We start from the raw sequence: 21,026 nt of genomic DNA, 5'->3' as shown, positions 1-21,026 counted from the left end.
AAAACACAGAGAGTAATGTTAACCCTGCAAAGAGACACATTAGAATAAGATTGTGAAAAATACATTCTTACAGCACACAGTGAAAATTAAGATTTTTCCTACTGAATTATGTTCAGTTCTTTCTTTAATTTTATCTTATGCAATGTAGCACATGATAAAATGTATTCTAAAATTATTCTGCAAGATTGAGCACAAACACTCATGTTACTACAGGGCTGTGTTTTTATTCTTTAACAGGGTCTCAGTTCATTTGAACTATAAACTCATACATTTCTAATGGGAGCTTCTTACTGTATGTTGCTAGCAACATCCCAGCTAAAATAGAAGGTATCTAGACAACCAAAGGCTCCTGAATACGCCTACAACAATCTGTAGTCTGCAGTCACACAAGACTCAGTGCTGTCTTTGCAAATGGTTCTGAAGGGAAACAGTAAATCTTGAATGTCATTATTTGAAGTTGTTCCATTTTCTCTTATCATAGTATATTATTTATTAACAAATGCATAACACATCTTGAAGCTTTTTGAATTTTTTACTGACACAAAGTCAACACACATGCATTTAAATGGAACAGCCTCTGAAAGGAAATGTAATCCTTTCCACCACAACACTTGCTTCAGGTAGCTGTTCTTAAAATAGATCAATGCTTCAGTAGTAGGATAAAGCGTTTTACCTCAGTTCCCAGGGCTATGATTACAGATAAGGCTTCCCTGAGATTGTTGTCTAGAATGTGCTCCAACTATAGGCCAACTAATTGGTTACAAAGTCAGATCCAAAAGGATCATTTCTTTGTATACATGTGGTAATTCATATACAAACAGAGACTGACAAATAGAGCCTGCAGTGCTTATGCCTATTTTCTGTATAGAGAACGATTCTATTCATCACTTCATGGCAGCTCTCGGCAGAAAATGGCGATCAGTCTCTGATGACATGTAACATAGCTCTGGAGAGCCATCACGCTAAAGGCCAGGTTTGTTTGAAGTTCATTTTGCAATGCATCGGTGGCGATGACCTAGATTTCCTATCTCTTATTCCTCCAAGAGTGCAGAGTGAGACAGCCTCGTTTCAGTCCTTTCCATCGTCTAACTATGTCAGCTTGCCTGTAAACATTTGGCACAAACTCACATTACTGTGTCTCCCTGTTTCCCCGCAGACTACTCCCTTTTCCTGGTGTCAACTCAACTCCCCATGTGTGTCCCCCTAGGATTCAGATGGAAGGCTGAGTTGCCGGGTTTTCCTACATAAGAATGATATAAAAACAAACAAGAAAACAGACACTAAAATAAATCTATTGTACTCTCCTGTAAGTCTGAGGACACACCATCAAAAGTCTCCATGACTGAGAAGATATTTGAAATTGCACAAAATGAACTGTATGCGTTTCTTTTTCAAGATTGTGCAAAAAAAACAAAAAAACAAAACAATGTACTAAATAAAGCATTTGAGTAATAGAGAAATACTGAAAAGAGTTGGGTCAGCGTGTTCCTGACAACCAAGTACCATCCATAAACTTCCGGCAGGGATAGACCACATAAGTTCTGACCCATGAAATACAACACAGGTTAAACTACAGGTGCACCCTGCGGTTGGCAACATGGCCTGTCTGCCTGCCTGTCAGCACGTTTTCTGTTTGTCATCCTACTCCTCAACCCAGGTACTTTCTTGGGAGTGTTTAACTCACTGCCTGACTACAAAAACAAAAAGAAATGAACAAACTGCAAAAAAACTAGCACTGTTGGAAGCTGCCCTTGTGCCTCTAAGGTACAGTGTTTATTTTGATCGTATCTAAAAGCAGCCATTAAAAAAGATTCAGGCAATTAGTGAACCATCTCTCCTTCATATGTCTTCCTTCTCCTCCTCCCTCCTTCCCACACGCTCACAGGGGACAGTCATCAGTGCGGAATACACTGAGGTGAAGGGACAAGAACAACATAAAAAAATGTTTCAGTTCAACAGCAGGCTCAACAAGCCAAAAAGAGTGTGTGCCATGTTTTAAATTATGCATGCTGCACAGCATCACATAGCCCTGTCATTCAAGGAAATTGCAACTACTCCTCTAGTTCTGCTCAAGTCTGTTGTTGGTTTCCAAGGTGACTGTATAATCTGACATAATTACACAAGTACAGTACGCTAGCCAGTGTTGCCTCGTTCCAAAATATCCACCTTACTCCTGCCTAATCCTATCACACCAACTGCCAGTACTACCACTCACTGTGTGCTAATTTTCATTGGAAAACTGGTTTGAACAACTCTGTCAGACCACAGAATGCAAGTGAAAAACAGAGTGTCTCAGGAGTGGAGCAAATTAATGTTCTTTCATGGAAAATGAGCCACACACTGTAGCTTTGTGTGTGGGTTTGAATTTTGGCTTTGGTCCGGGCTATTTAGCTCTTTGTGCTCTGCTTCTAAATATCCTCTGTGTGCAACAGCAGGTGCAAATGTAAAAGAACACTGGAACATGATGGATTGCTCAGTTTTCTCACAGCAAATGAAGAAGCACTAATAAAAATTCTGTAAAATCAATAAAGTGCGACTTGCAGTTTGTCGTGGTTCCTTAAAGAAAATTCTTTGAAATCTGAGCCTGTGGCATATATTGCCTCAATCAGTTTTTCAGGTTCATACTTTTTCAACTCAACCAAAATAAAAATGTGAGAAAAAGACCATTTGTCTAATATTCTGTAATGCTTTACTCCAAACCCAACATAACTGAAAAGACTTGATTTGGAGAACTACAGTACATTTAAAACGTACCTTGCATTTCCCTAATATTATGAGATATATTTTTGGTTTACCATTTAAATACAACATCGATAGCATGTTTTTAAAATTTGACAATGCACTCCTCTCTTGATGTACAAGAATAAGCTTGGCAAATGTGCAATAAACAGAGACAAATGATGGGATCTCTGGTTGCACTAGCTTTCGTTGGCATCATCATAAAAGCCTGCACAATCCTGACCTTTTGCTTCCAATGATGGTTGTCAGGCTGAGGGGGAGATGAAACACTGTGAATGTTTTGAAGTGTTTACTATACTCGTATCTGTTTTGTGAAGAAGACCTTCAGCATTTTTGGGAACAGCCTTTGATAAATGGAAAAAAAATCATATGGATGAAAGGTGGCAATCAAAAATGTGTTTTGGTATTAGTAATCTACAAATTTAAAAGAAAATTCTATCAATAAACAAGTATATTTCTTTTACAGCAAAGTAAAACTTAACAGTGAAAATATACCTAGAACTTATATTTGCAATGTGTCTTTTTTAAATGCAATATTTTGAGATAGGAGACTAAAGACTGTCTTAATGTTAAAGGTTATTAAAATCCTAGCTGAGCTTGTCAAAATTACACTCCTACAGTATCTATTTTTCAGGGCCACTTTTAGTTTCAGTCACTTATCTATAATTATGAACAAAATGCTCAAATGTAAAAAAGATGATTACATGAGATGCACAATCTGGTCTCATGTCAGGCCTTTAATGAAATCAGAATTTAGGGCTATCCTATAATAGATCAGGGAGAGGAACAACATGTTTCATCTGGTCTTGATCATGACACACTTCCTGTTGAAAGACTCAGCCTGTACTGCATGAACATCATCTGCTTCTGGCACTTCATGCACAAACTTGGATGAAATATTTAAGTGGATGTCTCTGCAGAGTTTCCCTTCCCGAGTTAACAAGCTGCATCACCACACAGCAGTTGTTCTCTTGCACAATTGGTATTGACCAGTTCAAAAGCGACAAGACTCAAAACTTTGCAAACTATCCCAGCTAGCAAATCTGCATCTGAATAATTTCTCTTTAACTTCAGAATGATTTGTTTTTGGTACCCACTGACATTTTGACAGCTGTGGAGTGTTAACTATCAGCAGAGCAGAGTATGCTGCTGCAACAGAAACTCAGGTCTCTAGTGACCCTTGAAACTACCTATCCTTTAAAATATAGACGCACCGGTAGGTCAGTGATAGAGTTATTGCAATGAAAAGACCAGCATTTTTGACATGGCATAGGCAATGGCCAAACATTCAGGTTGCTTAAATCACATGATAAAGAGGTTTAGTACCATGAGCAGAAACTGAGTGAGGCTCAGATTTTTACAGTAACTGAAGCCAGCTTTAAGATAATATACATACAGTACACTACACTGTAATCATACAGAAATGTATTGGTTATTGATATGTCGACATCTTGGTTAACGTAATACCCACAACATGTTTGTAGTATTCAGGAATGAACTCATTCTGTCTGCTGTTCAATTAAAATTTACATCTTTGCTCCTTTGCACAAAAGTCATCTACTGGAATGTGTAAAAGAAAAAAAACTGATGTATGCAAATGTACTGCGGCTACTTGTGTAACATGTCAATTTGATGTCCTCTCTGCATGCAGTTATGTGACACAGTACTGAATAAGAAGTACAAAAACCTCAAAATAAAACCTCATTTCTTTGACACAGGCTACAAGCCTTAATGTAACATGGACACTGAGCCACAAATTAAAAGAACTCAATAAGTCCCGTGTGTTGACAGTTCACTAATGTGATGAGTGAAAAAATAGCTATTTCCACAAGCAAGACACTTTTCAGCTATTTATGCTGTAATCAGCCATCGTCTACAAATGATCATCTTAAATGTAATTGCATTCAATGAAGATGAATCAAATATAAATTATTTTGCATTCTTTAGAACCCTCTGGACATTTGCAGTATTGCTGCAAGGTCAAGTTGGGCCCATGGATCCTAATTTCAGCAGAATCTGATAGAGTTTTGTGAAGCTTTTATTATCTTTACTGTCATTTTGCTGACACAATTCCCAACTCAGCACAAGTACACAGACATGGCCCCAGATTTGCAGAGAGCAAAGATTCCTTACCAATACCAGCTACATGAGTTCACAGAGGGATGGGCTCTGTAATTATTTATCACTAGAAACTTTTTCAGACTCATTTTGATGGAACACAGTTACATTTTCAATTCAAACCAATAAAACCAATTTATTACTGCAGGGTGATATTCATGTCAGGCATAACATATACTGTAAAACACAATCTAAAACATAAGCACACAGGACTACAAAGCAATAAAAATATTTTATAGCAAGGATTAATTCATTATGAAGAAGTAGTAACATTTTGATCTTTAATTCAGTGCTGTGTGTGTGCATGCCTGTTATTTTCTTAGACAATGTGGTTAAGGCACCTTAAAAAGGTGCTATAATGTGCCATTTTTATATTTTGTTATCATATTATACTGTTCCTTTATGACATGTTTACCAAGTAAAATTCCTTCTACACCTTGTACTTGGCAGAATAAATAGATTCTGACTCTGATCTGAACAAGTACATTCTGATTCTGCCTAACTCGGGTTAGTCTCTACCAGAGGCCTGGGAGTTTGAGGGTTCTGCTAAGCATCTTAGCTGTACTTGTCACTGCACTCTTTGGACAGAGAGTTCGGATGTTGTTCTTGGGATATGTTGGAGCCTCTATCCCAGTTTAGGAGTCACAGCTCTGAGTGCTCCTGCCACCACTGGGACCACACTTTGGCCTTCACCTTCCACATCCTTTCAGTCCCTGGTACTTCTCCAGCTTCTTATACTCCTTCTTAATGTTGCTGTTATTTGGAACTTCTATGTCTATCACCACTAACTCCTCCTGTTCCTTGTCTACTACCACAATGCCTGGTTGGCTGTTTGGCAGATACCTTCCTGTCTGTCTGGATCTGGAAGTCCCACAGGATCTAAGTCCTATTATTTTCCACGGCCTTTTGAAGAATCTCCCATCTAGACTTGGGAGGGTCTAGCCCACACTCGGCACAGAAGTTTCTGTACACAATGCCACAATGTGTTAGCTAGTCTGGGTGGGAGCCTGCTAGGCATTCATGCACTGCTGTTAGGTTCTTTACCCAGCAGGTGTGAATCATGTCTGTTCTTGACTCGTTGTTGGATGTCTACTACAGTGATGATGACCAGTTCCGGTTCTGAAAGATTCCTGTGGTGTGGTCTCAGGTCTTGCAGCCAGTCCTGCACTGGTGTTATGCATCTTGTCTTCCTCCCATATGCTCTTCCAGGACTGTTCAGGCTCACCCTTCAGTGGCTCTACTCTGACTGTGTTGTTGCACTGTAACTGGGATTACACCTTGGATGATTCTTTGGAGAACAGGGCATTTACCCTTTTAGCCTCTGTCTCTTTGGTGTATCTCTTTAGCTTTGCTGCGAGTGCTGTGAGCCTTTGTTTAGCAGTCTCAAGGGCCTGAGATGGTCCCTGATATTTTTCCAGTAGCCTGTTCCCATTTTTTATGCTTACACCTTCCTCTAGTTGCACCAGCTAACTTCTCTCTGAGCTATTCTGATCTTAGCCTCCAGCATCATTTTCCAGGGGAATATGTACTGCCCTTCTTCTTGATCATGTAGCCAAGCACCTCTAGGATTATAGTTGTAGCACTGTGTGTGTGTGTGTATACAGTGTATACACACACATACACACACTGTACAATCATTGTTGAGGTTTTAACTCCATGTGATTTGATTAAGTGTCTTTTTTGTGTGGCATTTGAGGCACTTAACAGTTAGCTTTGCTAAGAAAGGAGGCCACAGGAATGCTAGATGTTATAGTGTGCATGCTTCTTACGGCACAGAGCCAAGAGAACAGTGGTCTACCACTATGATCGCCAGCAGTTGTTTTACAAAGCCACTATCCAACCTGATAAACATAAATAAAGGCTTGTAAGAATGAGGACTACTGACTGAAGAGACATTCCAATCTTTTCTAACAAGTAAACACAAAATCTATGAAATCAAACTGTCAACAGTTTTCATGGGGACCATTTGTTCAGGAGAAAGTAGTTACAATGAAAACGGTTTATAGCATGCTGTGTGGGTTCACCCAGAGGTGAACTGGGACATTGTTTCTGACAAAAAATGCTGCTGGTGCAATTTTACTATGCAGGTGTAAATATTTTTTTCAATGCTGTAAACACAGCTAAAACATAAACCTTGGTCATATGCGTTCCATTAAGAGCAGTAATATGAGTAATACTTTATGAACAGAATCATCCTTATGGCATTCAACTCCCTGTGAATTAAACAGTGGATCAATCTGCCAGGTGTTCACTGTTCACTTAAGCAGTCTGAAAAGAAAGTTTTTATTGTCTTTTTTTGTTTTATTGTTGCTTGTTTAGTACCTCTAGTCTAAACTGAAGATCTGATGAATTGTATTAGAATTGTAGTCTTTTGCATGGAGTAGACAAAATGAAGAAACTAATTAGAATAAATGTCTTGTTTAAAATGCAAAAACCACCGGGGTGTAGAATCAGTTCCACACAGTTTCATTGTCTTTGATAACTTAGGGGAAACACAGCAAACGCTTTGATACTGACTTTTAAGAATGAAGGGATTTCTTCTGTCCCACACATTCTATAAATGTCATCTTTATATCCAACCTTAACACATTTACACGATTGACATCTGATATACTCTGTGATACATGACGAGAGTTTACACGAAAACCTCTGTCAGGCAAGAGCACATATTAAATGTTCAGAAGGGAACCTGATGTAAATGCTCTCATGCCCACCAGTGTCTGGGTGAGGTGGAAAATAGGAGACTTCTATATTAGCAGATGAAAACCAGCACCTGAAAATGCCAGTCTTGACCTTGACCTTTTCTGAGGTTATCTACAGTTATCCTACAAACCCCATTTCCAATGAAGTTGGGACATTGTGTAAAACATAAATAAACACAGAATACATTGACTTGCAAATCCTTTTTGATCCATATTTAAATGAATACACCATAAAGACAAGATATTTAATGTTCAAATTGATAAACATAGTTTTTTGCAAATATTCACTCATTTTGAATTTGATCCCTGCAACACATTCCAAAAGAGCTGGGACAGGGGCAACAAAAGACAGGGAAAGTTGAGGAATGCTCAAAAAACACCTGTTTGGAACAAGTTTATTGGAAACTGGTGAGCGTCATGATTGGGTATAAAAGGAGCATCCCGTAAGGCTCAGTCATTCACAAGCAAGGATGGGGCGCTGTTCACTTTGTGAACAACTGCGTGAGCAAATGTTTCTCAACATATAGTTGCAAGGAATTTAGGTATTTTATCCTCTACAGTCCATAATATCATCAAAAGATTCAGAGAATCCGGAGAAATCTCTGCACGTAAGCGGCGAGGCCGTACACCAACACTGAATGCCTGTGACCTTCGATCCCTCATGCGGCACTGCATTTAAAACAGACATCATTCTGTAAAGGATATTACCACGTGGGCTGGGGAACACTTCGGAAAACTATTGTCAGTTAACACAGTTCGTCGCAACATCTACAAGTGCAAGTTAAAACTCTACCATGCAAAGTGAAAGCCATGCATCAACAACACCCAGAAACGCCACTGGCTTCTCTGGGCCCGAGCTCATCTGAGATGGACTAATGCAAGGGGGCAAAGTGTGGTCTGACGAGTCCATGTTTCAAATTGTTTTTGGAAATCATGGACGTCATGTCCTCCGGGCTAAAGAGGAAAAGGACCATCCAGATTGTTATCAGCTCAAAGTTCAAAAGCCAGCCTCTGTGATGGTATGGGGGTGTGTTAGTGCCATTGGCAACTTGCACATCTGTGAAGGCACCATTAATGCTAAAAAGTACATACAGGTTTTGGAGCAAAATATGCTGCCTTCCAAGCGACGTCTTTTTCAGGGAAATCCTTGCTGATTTCAGCAAGACAATGCCAAGCCACATTCTGCACGTGTTACAACAGCGTGGCTTCGTAGTAAAAGAGTGCGGGTACTAGACTGGCCTGCCCGCAGTCCAGACCTGTCTCCCATTGAAAATGTGTGGAGCATTATGAAGTGCAAAATACGACAACGCAGACCCCGGACTGTTGAGCAACTGAAGTTGTACATCAAGCAAGAATAAGAAACAATTCCACCTACAAAGCTTCAACAATTAGTGTCCTCAGTTCCCAAAGGCTTAAGTGTTGTTAAAAGGAAAGGTGATGTAACACAGTGGTAAAAACACTCCTGTCCCAGCTCTTTTGGAACGTGTTGCAGGCATCAAATTCAAAATGAGTGAATATTTGCAAAAAACAATAAAGTTTATCAGTTTAAACATTAAATATCTTTGTCTTTGTGGTGTATTGAATTAAATATGGGTCAAAAAGGATTTCCAAGTCATTGTATTCTATTTTTATTTACATTTTACACAATGTCCCAACATCATTGGACTTGAGGGTTTTGCAATGTCACACTATTCTTCCTGCATATGGGGTCATGTAAACACAGGTGGTTTAAAGCAACTGAACACATGTGCATGCTGTCATTTTTCTGGTAAGGAAAATCCATATTAGTAGTAATTGGAAAGGAAGTCCCACTAAAACTAAGTCTTACATAATCTCACATCATTACAATATAAGTAACCTCCCAAAAGACAAACTGGAACCAGATGCATTAGTGAAACTTAGAACACTTTCCAATAAAAATTATCTTGCCGACTGCTGATATTTTTCTACAGATGACAATTTTTAAAAATATGCTGTATTGCATTCTGGAATTAAACCTTTTAGATGTCCCCTTGTTCTGGTAACTGTACTGTACCAATATTCCTGCACTGAAAGATTTGCTTATGACAAAAGGAGCAAAGGACTGATGTGCCCTGCTTATTGTAGTTCAGGTCAAACTGAGTGTTACATTCCTCTGAGACTTCCCTGGAGCCAACACTAAAATGCCAACTATGGTGGTGGTTGTTTCAGACTTGTGAACTGTAACACATAAAGAAATTCATATTAGTACTAACAACCTTCATGCCACAATATTTACTACTCCTCTCTCATAAGAGCTAGCCTGTTGCTTTGGCTAGCTCAAAGACTACAGATGACATAAAAATTATAGCACTTCTGATGAGTGAAGCTTCTAAGCAAAGCACCAGAGGTTTCCTGAACTTGAGTATGCCACACCACAAAATGGGTCTTACCTATGCATTTGTGTGCTAAAACTGAAATTGGCGAGACATTACAGCAGGTTTAAAACCAGTAAGCTATGCATGCTTCTTCTATTGTTCAGACACAGCAGCGAGTCCTTGTCAAAATAGTCCCATAGTCTTTTCCACAGCACTCCAGGGCATTTTCATTTTATCTGTCATGTTGAGTAACAGTTAACACAATTGCACACCAGATAATAACCAGGATATGGTTGGCTTCTGCAGTGAACAGATTTCTTAAACAGCACATGGAGAAGAAACAATTTCCTTCAGTTGGTTATGTTTATCCTTAAATGAATGTGAGACAATGAATTTATCAGTGTGGCAGCACTATGGCGGCCCTTGTAGTGCTTTAAGAACATAGTACAATGTGAATTTACTCCAAGTACATGGAAGTCCTAAGACTTGGGCAAGGTAACGATATACAAGCCACTATTTCATTCACTAGCCAATTGTGGCAATGCACAAATGGTAGACTGTTACTAAATGGACATGGAGGAGGCACACAAAACAGGTGAGGCGACAGTGGTGCAGTGGGTAGAGCAGTCGGCTTCCAACCAGAAGGTTGAAGGTTCAAATCTCAGGTGCTGGCAGTCAAAGTGTCCTTGGGCAAGAGAACCCCACTCACCCCCCCCCCCCCGATGGTTAGAGCCATCGGTTGAACTGGTGCCGCAGATGGCTGCCATCGGTTCTGTACTGGAAACAAGTTCCTTGTGTGTAACATACTTTGCCAATAAAGGTGATTATCCTAACCCTTGTGAATGGAATGGGGTATAAAAAGAGGTTAACCGCTGTATTTTGTGGCCTGATTAGCGCCTCTGATAGTCACATGTGGAGATTCCATGTGTAAAACAGAACATGCTTTACACATGGACATCTATTTCATTGGTTTCTCCCTCCATGGAGGGCAGGTATTTTTATCCATTCCTTTTTTTCCAGATCAGACAAAGTCTTTGTTAGAAACGTCCAAGAGCAAAGTGAAAATATGTGACCCTCCCTTCTCTTCTTCAATGGGGGGTTGCGCTCCAGCACTGGTGCTACTGTCAGATGCCAGCACTGATAACGCCAGAGGCAAGATGGCAACTGTCCACCCTGGAGCCTGCATTTTAAAACTAGTCCTGCCTGCAGCTTTCAGATGGGCACTGAGTGCACAGAAGAACTCTGTCTCTGCGAGCCTTTCAGTATCAGTGTTTCTAAAGCTTAAATGTTTTATTTTAATTTAATTTTAGTTTAACAACTTAAATCCTCATTTTAATTTATTTCAACCCTGTCCTTATCAGCAGAGCTTTCTGGCAAGTAACACACTGCTAAAAATTTTAGCAGCATGAGAAATGAAGGCATTAGAGGTCACAGACTTCAAAACCAGTCCAGTTACACATGAGTCACTCAGTCAGCATCCTGAAAACACACACACACACTCTCCATTTTTCATGCCTTGAACACTCTCAATATTGCAGATTCTTTATCTGCAAGACACACACGAGAACTGCATCTTCAAAAACCTGCAACAGTTACATCAGAGACTATCTGATAATTTTGCCACTTAGCATGTAATTCAGTGGCAAAGACAATTACAAGAAAATTCAGCTGGAAGAATGCAATACATGGTTTTCCAGATTTTAAACATACCTGCAGAAAATTAAAGCATGCAAGGCTGAAGTATAACACAACCAAAGAAGCCCAAACTACTTATTAATTGCTACTACACCACACAAAAGAGCAGCCAACTGTTTTCTTGAAGCTGAAATTAGTTTCCTTTACTACTGTTTTATAAGTACTGACCTCAAAACTCACAACATTCAAATAACCTTTTCCCAGTTTGAGGATTTAATGACATTACTGTTGAACTTCCCTCTGGCATTTGTGCCGTCTGCTTTTCAATGATGAAATTCTTCTGACTCTTCATTTTATGTCTGGAAATAGTTGTTGTCACTACAAGAAAAGTCAGGAAATCAACAAAGTCAGTAGGACTGATTCTCCGTGGACAGTAAATGGCTGTCCAAAATTTCTGAGAATCTATTAAATAGTTGAGATTTCAGTCTGAACCAAAGTGGCTGACTGACTAACATCACCATGCCTACAGTGATGTCCCTATGCAACAGTAAGCTGCTTTGTTGGTTAACCAAATCAACATGTTTAAAAGCTGGTACCACAAAAAGACAGTTTCGTTCACTTTTTTCTTAAGTACTAGAAGGTGCTCTTATTTGAAGAAGTTTTGTGCAACAGTGATGCTGCTAAGAGCACATTGTAGTTGCACTGAGGTGGCTGTCATATATCGTTATATCGTTGGTTGCCTGGTTACCCAAGCTTTGTCAGTAAACTCAGCCATTGAAGACTACAACAGGCCAAAAGAGATGGCACATTCTCTCCTCTCTGCAGCTTTCTTTCTTCTTTCAGTGCTTTATTTTGTCCTCCCACACTCTCCACCCCGGTCATTCACTGTAGAGAAAATATCACTCTATTTTCTCCCCTCTCACTTTGATTTTTTTTATTTTTCTGTCATATAGATCTGTAGCTATAGTGTCCCTTTATGCTGTGTGTGGGTAGGTAAAGTATTGCTTCCACTGTGAATTCTACTCAAAGGTGGCCAACCAAAGCTGTGATCTATAATTTATCTGCCATGAGATCTGTGTGCACACAAGTGTGAAGAGTGTGTGTGTGTGTGTGTGTGTGTGTGAGAGAGAGAGAGAGAGAGAGAGAGAGAGTGTGTCGAGGAGGAGCCTTGAATGCCAAACAGATGTGTACTGATGATAAGATGCTAAATATTTGTATGGTAAGTGAAAGGTAGGTATAGAAACTCCTATGCAGAGTGACATTGGTGTTGCCGCACATTTAAGCATTACAACTGAGGTGGGGGTGTTGTGAACCACAGAGGGCAGCCAAAATGGGAACAAAAACGTCTGAATTCCTTTGTGATGAAGGTTAAAGGGGAAAACATTGGGAGTTTGAAATGTGAAAAGCCAGAAATAATTTTAGTTATTTCAGAATCAGAAAGACACATCTAGGATGCAAAAGATAAAAGTTAGGAGCTTCTGAAATGTGAAGGGCAGCACCTACTGTATTTTTGTCCAAATTTACTGTTCTATTCTGCCTGTGAAAACAACTGTATAAGGTGTGGAGAAACTTTCTAAAGTCTACAGAATTTCTTAAGTGACTTGAAGAAACTACAAAGCTCTTCCAAAAGGCTTATAGACCATGTTTAAAAGACACAGACACAAAGCAGGGACAGTCTAAAGAAATATTATTGAATTTTGCAAATATACGTTTTGCTGAATTGCCACTTCAAAACTGTCATAAGTCACAGTGAAGTTCTGAATCTTGCAAAACCACATTATTTTGTCTTGAAAATGTGCACGAAGAACTACTGGTCAACCAGTGTACAATTTACTGTGTATTATGTTACAGTTCTGAATATCATAAGCTCAGTTTCTATGCAAGCTTACCAACATGTGCAACTTGGCAATGCAAAAATATTGACAACCTCTGACCTGATTGTAAAACAAATGCATTGGAAGGAAAGAGCAACTTTCCTGAAGGTCATGTAGAAATGTTGCATGTTCAAAAAAGATTTAGCCTAAGCAAGACAGTGTGTGGGAGTTTTTTATGTTTCTACAAGATGCTAAAATATTCAATTACCTCACAGATTTGGGTGTTGAGTAGGGAAGTAAAAGGTGTGACAAATTAAACTGATTAGTTTTAACAACAAACATATATGATTAAATGTAATTTGTCCTGCATAAATTTGGTGTAGATGTGTTTGTCTTTTGTCTGTTTTTTTCTTATCTCCAACTTGCAGACTTAATTACCCAAGTGAGTCCATGGGGCTCACAACAGAGAGGCTGTGCACCACTTGTGCTGGTAATTATTTTGTACTTCACTGAGCTTGTAGACAACCCACTAAAAATGTAAGCAGCAGCCACAATGACAAAGCATCAGCAATGGGATGCTCAGGGCTGACTGCAGAGTTTTAGTCTTTCAGATGGACTAAGCAGATAGGAGACATAACCATCATGATATAAAGGTCATCTTTGTGCTTAACAGTCAGAGAGTCATGTTTTCCTTCAACTCACTATATGTCTGACTTTTATCAAAGCAATTCCATCACTTCACATGATAATATGTACATAAAAACAGCATTACTCTAATTTAAATCCAAGGAAGCAACACAGATTAGAAGATAGTTAAAATGATTTGACAGTAATGACTGCAAATTACAATTAGATTTTTTTATTAGAACTTTTTTCCCTTTAGCTTATACTTTGATTAGCTAGAGAAAAAAGCTGTTTTAATGGTGAGCTTCATTGTTATCTTGGCAACTAGCAATCAAAATGATTTTAAGGTCAATACCACAAAAGATTTAAACTAAGTTTGCACAAGTTTGCTGATTAAGAAGACTAGAAGCGTGTCCATGTGAATGTCTCATTTGTCTCATTTCCACTAAGGTTTTCAAAGTATATGATATTTCTCCAAAGCAAATGTTCAAATTTGCTTGAAAAGTGCATTCATCCAATAATTGTAGAAATAAATCAGCCTGGACTAAAGTTGAAGATGATGCCGTGCCTGTAGGCCTACGGCTACTGTGGCATTAAATCCACCTGCAAAACATTATTTTTTATCTGAACAGAGCAGCCACTGAGGAAAAACCTTGATCTTTTTTGTGATAACCAACCAGTAATAACCAACAAGTAAACCTACCTCATTCCTTATCAGTTTGAACATTAAATATCACAAAAGGCACCTTTTCTCCATCTACTAGGCATTTCAGAAATACTGCTTATCCCCAAAGTTGCTGAACTTTACACAGCCTGTGGCCACTTAGCTTATTCAATATTAATTTTAACTAATTCAAGAAAAAAAAATTTTTTTAATCTACCAACCTGTGCTCCAAGTGAAATATTTCAGCCCCTTGTCCACTGTTCTCTCTCTCAACCAATCCTGTTCCTCATAAAGAGATGCTTTACTTACAGCAAGAAAGGGTCTCAGAACTCACTAGTCACGCTGAGCTCTGCGTGTCGGCCAGGTGTCAGTGCTTTACACCAGCAATCAGAGACAAGACCCCGCACTGTCACCAGCTGCTCTCTCTCTTTCCTTTATCTCTTTATCTTTATTGTTAGCCTCGTTTACTTTTATCTGTCATGCTTCTGATTTCTACCCTTTGTTTTTGCCTCCCACCGATTCCGTTGAGGTTAGTAAACTGGCTTGGCAAAATGTTGCAGAAAATTAAAATGTTCTTTTTATGGGTTTGGAATTGCACAAACGCCTCCAGCATTTGCTAGCACATTGGTTATTTCTTCAGTGTAGTGGGCTAAAGGTCAGGAGTAACATCTTTCTTTAAAGTTTTCCCGGACAAGTGAAAACCTGCCGACAGTTTATCAGACCACGCTCAACAACTGCAAAACTTGCTTTGAACAATGATTATTTACAAGCTGTCACTGGCCACATCTGTGGGGTGGTAAATTTATTAGGTAATGAGATATTGTCAACAGCAAAAAGAGGATGCTAGATACAAAAATGTGCTAATGTTGACAAGATTATGGTAATTTAATGAAGCTACACAAGATATCCTTAAGGCAAAATGGTGAACAAACTGTTGCACCATACATGTAGCTTAAAGCTGTAATTCACTGCTTTATCAAGCTGTTCTTGCAGTGATACTGACAAATCCCATTAAGAAATAGTACCAAAAAAAACTGATGTAAAATGCATCATCGTTAGGAGCTACTTGTCAGCTTTAAAGACATGTTGTATGCAGAATCTTTCCCTCATCTTCTTCAGACTGAAGGCTGCTAATTTAGTCCAGAGATCTGTCTGTTCACTCTAAGCATCCGTCTGTGGGTGTGTGGTAATTACAAGATGGGTGCCTCACTGTGGAGAGGGATGATCAAGGACATGTGAACACAGTACAACCACTTGGATTAGCTGAAAATTGCTTTAGAACAACTGTTGTTATTCCTGCAACCTTGAAAGTGCAGCAATGAGGTGATACTCAAAAACAAAAATCTGTGTGTATATTACTAAGAAAATGTGGAGATTCAGAAACTTTATTGCTTGCATTATGATCAACAACACGTTGCCCTCATGCTAAACATATAATGAAGAGGGTAAAACAAATTGTGCATGCATGCAATACTAAAAACTGCCTTTTGTAAAACTTCAATCATAATGTCAAGAGATAAAACTGACTCTGCAGTCAACTCCAAAAATATCAGCTCTTTGTGATATTTGTACAGTCTAGCTGTGATCGATCAATGTAACCAGCATCCACTCTTCTTGTTCTGTCATCACTTCCTCTGGCTTTATGCTTTTCGAATTATGTCTGGTGGTATATCAACACCAGTCTGCAGTCATCAAACTGTAACCCTTAGCAATGATTTATGTTCTAGGCTTGTAAAATCCCAGGCTTCTAATCACTGTTACCAGCTGGTGTCAGACTGATTCGCCAATGTGGGAAGAGCCTGCATAAAGAGGTGAAATGAGGTGGACTAAAATGACGAGCATTTCTGATTTATTTGTACTGTACAGTCTAATATTACAACACTATTGTTAACCAACCCAGGGCTCTAAGAAAACAAGACTCAATTAAAATATACCAAAAAAACTAATACAGAAAATTACAGAAACTGAAAGCAATTCTAAGCAAGATTCGCAGCTCTCAGTTGGCTGCTCGTCCAGTATAAGCCATAACTGGAAAAAGGAACAGGCAAACTACAGAAGGTGTGCAAATAAATAAAAAGGTAAGACTTTCAAAATTAGTCCAAGAATTAAATCAACTGAGGTATATCTGACATACAGCAATAAGTAAGCTATGTCAAGTCTAGTACTAAATGCAGAGCTGCTAGTCACAGTCCAAGAGGAAAGTGTATTTGACAGCAACTGACTGGGTAAATTCTGTATATAAAAAAGACAAGTTATGATAGATACCTGTGAGTGAAAAGACAGGTGTCTATTTAGACAAGATGTTCTTGCTCCAGCTAGCTGATTACACCCTGTTCCGACAACAGGTGAAGTTAGCTGCGACATGCACCACAGTGCATTCCAAGCTGGGAGAAAAATGGGGAAAGACTTTTAAAAACACAATGATGAGTCCAGCCTTCCCTGTGAGAATCATGTTTGCTCACTGAGTTTCCTTTGGTTTCTGATTCCTTTTATGTTGTAATATTCCCATTTTGGCAACTCATTTAACATGTTTCTTAGTTGAAACCCTAGGTTGTGACTTTAAACACATTATTTTTACATAAACATCTCAAATGTATAGATTTAAAGTAACTCTCTCCTGATAACCTATATCTTTATCTGTGTATTTATTATACTGTATGCCTTGGAAAACATTCCTGCCACATTTTCTCCATATCCAGCTTGTTGTCACTTCAGTAAAGTCCGTTCCAGTGTGGGTATACTCAGATAGGAGTGACATAACCATCCAAATTTAGGCTTATACAGTGCTTAAATTATTGTTTTTGTAGTTTTTGTAGAAAAAGCCTGCTATTCTGTGTCCTATACTGATCCCGCCACAGCCACAATTATCTTCAAATTTTCAAAAAGGAAAAACTGGAGATAATTCAACATAAATGTTCTGTCATCTTATTGAAATTAGCATCAGTATGTACTCAACAGAGTGCATACTGCATGTGTATGTAATGATGAAGACCAGAGGGACGTTCTGGTATTTTTTCCTTCTCCTAGTCCCCTACAGTTTACTCACTGCTACCCATATGAAGCTGAATTACTGCAGTGCAAGGCACACGTCTCAGTGTGTGCTCTGCGTGGGTGGATTCCTATGCTGAGAAGATATGAAATTTGGCTTTGTCAGAATTGCAAATTATACTACATTTGATATGTCTGTCTTTTCCTTTAGCACATTCTGTACAAATGATGTAAAACACTCAAAGGTGTGTGGGCAGCATGTTTTCTTCAAGTGTTACAATAATTCCTTATAACAGGGCAGCCGTGTCTTTGGGCAAGACACTGAACCCTAGGTTGCTCCCAGTGGCCAGGCAGGCGCCTTGCATGGCAGCCCCACCACCACTGGTGTGTGAGTAAATGGGTGAGTGGGTCAAGCTGTAAAGTGCTTTGTCCAGGTATGACAGAGAAGCGCTATATAAGTACAGTCCATTTACCATAAAAATGTGGAAACACCATTTACATGCCTTCTATGTTTTGTTTTCACCTCAGTACATAAAGGAAAAGTGCTGTGCTTCAGCTAATTGTTTATATCTATAACCTGCAGTATATTTTTTTTGTTTGCACTTTTTCAGCACTCTTCAATTAATAATTACAGTACCTCAATGCACAGTCACAACACCTGTCATCATTATTTGTGATTTTAAAAATGTCAGCACCACCCGCATCCTGTTTTAATATCACTGTTGACACAATGTGCTACTTTATTTCTGGAGCCAAGCCAACCTCTACCATAGTAACAGTTATCTGAATGAATCAGAATTTCCCCTCTGCTATGAACCTTTTTGTGATGTCATCTTGGCTATTAAAAATATTCACCTCATAATTAATGTGAAGAAATGCTCTGTTTCACCACACTGACTGTTGAGTAAAATTTATTATCTGATTATTTACCTTTTCTAACAGGAAGCATAGTAAACTCCTGACTCTGATCAGGCATATGCAACAGGCAAGTGCACTCTAGAATGGATGGGTGTTTGGGGAAAAGGGTTACGAGTCCATCATAAATAACATCTACAAACTCTCTCAACTCAGCAAGGACGTCCACACAATAAATGTAAGTGATAGGGCTGAAATGGTTTTTGTGCCAGGGCCGTGCCATCTAAAGTGGGCAGAGACCTCAGAGGGGAAAGAGATCATATTTGCATTATGCCTGGTTCAAACCACTTGATTTTTTGTCTGTTACGTTGGTCACTATGTCAGATTACACAATTATAGAGTCATAAATTCTTGGACGAGGGATATGACAGACTACATGTTGGTACCTGACAGATCAAAGCCTGCTGTCATTCATGACCTGGAGGTGCCAAGGATGGTGAGAACTAAGCACAGAACACAGTCTGTGGGGTGTGTGATACTGGCTGCTTGCATTTGGAAAAGCATAAAAAGTCACAGGGAAAAGCCCGTGAACCTGTCTGTGAGTCATATGAAGAGGATACTAGGCTATGCATCGTATGCAACTTAATGTAGCAGATAAAAATAAGTGTTTTACTCTGGTAATAAAACAGAAAACTAGCTAGTTAGCCCTGATAGGGTAGCCACTTAACAAGGCTGACCGTGAAAGTCATTACGCTAACGTTAGCTGCATCATTGTGATATTTAATGAATATGGTTCAGTCCAGTATACCAACAATGTTATGAATAAAAGAGCCATCTATGCTCCTGTTGGGCAGGGTCAGCCCACCATGTCATAGAAAATGAAAAGAATCCTGACATGCCAGACTGTGTCAGGATGTCGAGAGGCATTCCAGTCGGTGGTCGTATACTATGACACACTGTATGAGATAAAATAATCAACTGTCGTGTACAACACAGTTTGTCAGTTCTGACGCCCCACGTTTGTCCGTTCGGGCTGTTATCAGGTTTAAATCACGTAGTTTGAACCAGGCATTACTGAAACATCACTGTTCCCTGTAGATTCAAGATAATACTAGAGAGTTATGTACTCTAAAAAGCTCCATATTGTCAGCACCATTTACTCTAGTTGTGGTTGCACAAATTACTTTGAAGGCTCGGATCACCACCTTACACCAAACAACTGGGATGACGTGAACACGGCACAACTGTAGCAAGACTCAGAATTTTATTCTGATGCTGGGAACTTGTCTGTGGCTGTCAATTGAAAAGTTGTTAGGTATAAGGCGGACATAAACTGATGAGGTTAAGTTACTGATGTGATATCCATGAATGTTTAATGGAGAGATTTTAACTACTGAAACTGGCATGATGTGATCAAATCTGGAAATGAGACGGGGGCACTTTAAAGCAAAAAAAAAAGCAAGATTTCTGTCCAAATATGTCAGAAACCAGTCAGAAAATGACATCTACAACTGTCAGGCTCTGTGTGAATCTGCTCTTTCTCCAGCAGATAATTAAGATGCTTTTATTCTGCTCACTGTTCTCTTTCCAACCACTGTTAATCCATTTTAGAGAGAGAGAGGACATCATGACAGATGGGATACTTCTTGTGCTCGCGTCCTCCCACTCTGATTTCAGCGACCCATCCATACCGCCCAGGGGGCCATATGTGCTGTACTCCTCCTTGAAGGAGTGCAGGGAAGGGGCATGGAGACACGCCAGCTTCCAGTAACCTTGCTCAAATACAATGCCAAACATGGGATTTGTCACGATTCAAAGCAATGAGCCTACAGTTTTAACACAATTGGCAGTTTAAGGCTCCAGATTAGATTTTGTCAGGAAGTTAACACAAAATTGATCATATCATTCTGTACTGTAACCCAATCAAATAAGTAAGGCTGCATGATTAATCATTTTGTGAGCTTGATTTAGATCCCTGTGCGCTCTCAGTCTCACGTGACAATAGTTCTGCCATGTTTGCATTAGCATGGCGATGCCTTGCATCAAACCAAGCGTTCCCTTTTCCTCACTAAGCTGTGTTAACCAATAACTGCAACTAATAACTGCAAAGTGATTTATTTCTGCCTCAATTGCTATTCAGCACTAGGCGTACAGGGCAGGCAGTGCAGTGTTTGAAAAACAGTTGTAGGACGCCACAGAATGTCTTTCACCATGTCAAACATGTTGGATTAGTTTTGTCTTCCTGCCTACAGGTCATCACGTGATGTAACAAATTCCTGCTATTGGCTAACACAGCTTAGCGAGGAAAAGGCAGCGCTTGGTTGTTGCAAGGCATCTCCCTGCTGATGCAAACACAGTAGAATCCTTGTCATGTGAGACTGAGATCGAGCAGCAAATCATGCTCACTAAACAATTAATCATGCAGCCCTACAAATAAGTATGCAACATTTTTATTTTCTTGCCAGGAGAGATTGTTAACTCACTGGATTATTGTTCCCAATAAACAAAATAGCTATTGTTTCTGTGTATTACAGTAAATCATAGTGGACTG

The 21,026-nt window shown here is 39.3% G+C and overlaps 1 protein-coding gene across 9 annotated transcripts in view; it reads right to left on the bottom strand.

The window, feature by feature from the left end:
* The window catches only part of LOC109955793 (interleukin-1 receptor accessory protein-like 1), a 263,673-nt gene that overhangs the window by 229,466 nt on the left and 13,181 nt on the right, over positions 1–21,026 (bottom strand). For 2 of the 9 annotated variants that reach the window (XM_020592280.1, XM_020592283.1), the window contains one exon: positions 1,129–1,240. The exons of the other annotated variants lie outside the window; for them this stretch is intronic. The gene's annotated coding sequence lies outside the window, so the exon portion shown is untranslated. The remainder of the gene's footprint in view (positions 1–1,128; positions 1,241–21,026) is intronic. 9 annotated transcript variants of the gene reach the window in all.

Source organism: Monopterus albus, unplaced genomic scaffold, assembly GCF_001952655.1.
Source record: "Monopterus albus unplaced genomic scaffold, M_albus_1.0 scaffold16.1, whole genome shotgun sequence".
NCBI classification, from domain to species: Eukaryota; Metazoa; Chordata; class Actinopteri; order Synbranchiformes; family Synbranchidae; genus Monopterus; species Monopterus albus.
This window is presented reverse-complemented; position numbering and strand designations above follow the sequence as displayed.